Here is a 1,027-nt window from a genome sequence, read left to right as displayed (position 1 = left end):
GGATGAGGATGAGGATAGGATGGGGATGAGGATAGCATGGGGAAGAGGAAGAGGATGGGAATGAGGAAGAGGATGAGGATAGGATGAGGATAAGGATGAAGATAGGATGAGAACGAGAATTAGGATAAGGATAGGATGAGGACGAGGATGAGGATAAGATAGGATGGGGATGAGGATGAGCACGAGAATGAGGATAAGGATAGGATAAGGACGAGGATGAGGATAGGTTTAGGACGAGAATGAGGATGAGGATAGGATGAGAAGTAGAATGAGGATGAGGAAGAGGATGAGGATAGGATGAGGATGAGAATGTGGAAGAGGATGAGGATGAGGAAGAGGATGAGGATAGGATGAGGATGAGAATGTGGAAGAGGATGAGGATGAGGAAGAGGATGAGGATAGGATGAGGATGAGAATGTGGAAGAGGATGAGGATGAGGAAGAGGATGAGGATAGGATGAGGATGAGAATGTGGAAGAGGATGAGGATGAGGAAGAGGATGAGGATAGGATGAGGATGAGAATGTGGAAGAGGATGAGGATGAGGAAGAGGATGAGGATAGGATGAGGATGAGAATGTGGAAGAGGATGAGGATGAGGAAGAGGATGAGGATAGGATGAGGATGAGAATGTGGAAGAGGATGAGGATGAGGAAGAGGATGAGGATAGGATGAGGATGAGAATGTGGAAGAGGATGAGGATGAGGAAGAGGATGAGGATAGGATGAGGATGAGAATGTGGAAGAGGATGAGGATGAGGAAGAGGATGAGGACGAGGATGAGGATAAGAGGAGGACGAAAATGAGGATGAGGATGAGGATGAGCACGAGGATTAGGAGAAGAGGAGGACGAGAATGAGGATGAGGATGAGGATGAGGATGAGGCTAGGATGAGGATGAGGATGAGGAAGAGGAAAGGAGGAGGACGAGAATGAGGTTGAGGATAAGATGTGGATCAGGATGAGGATGAGGATACAATGAGGATGAGGATAGGATGAGGACGACGATGAGGATGAGGATAGGATTAGGAC

The sequence above is a fragment of the Lupinus angustifolius genome, chromosome LG16 (genome assembly GCF_001865875.1).
Source record: "Lupinus angustifolius cultivar Tanjil chromosome LG16, LupAngTanjil_v1.0, whole genome shotgun sequence".
In the NCBI taxonomy this organism is placed as follows: domain Eukaryota; kingdom Viridiplantae; phylum Streptophyta; class Magnoliopsida; order Fabales; family Fabaceae; genus Lupinus; species Lupinus angustifolius.
This window is presented reverse-complemented; position numbering follows the sequence as displayed.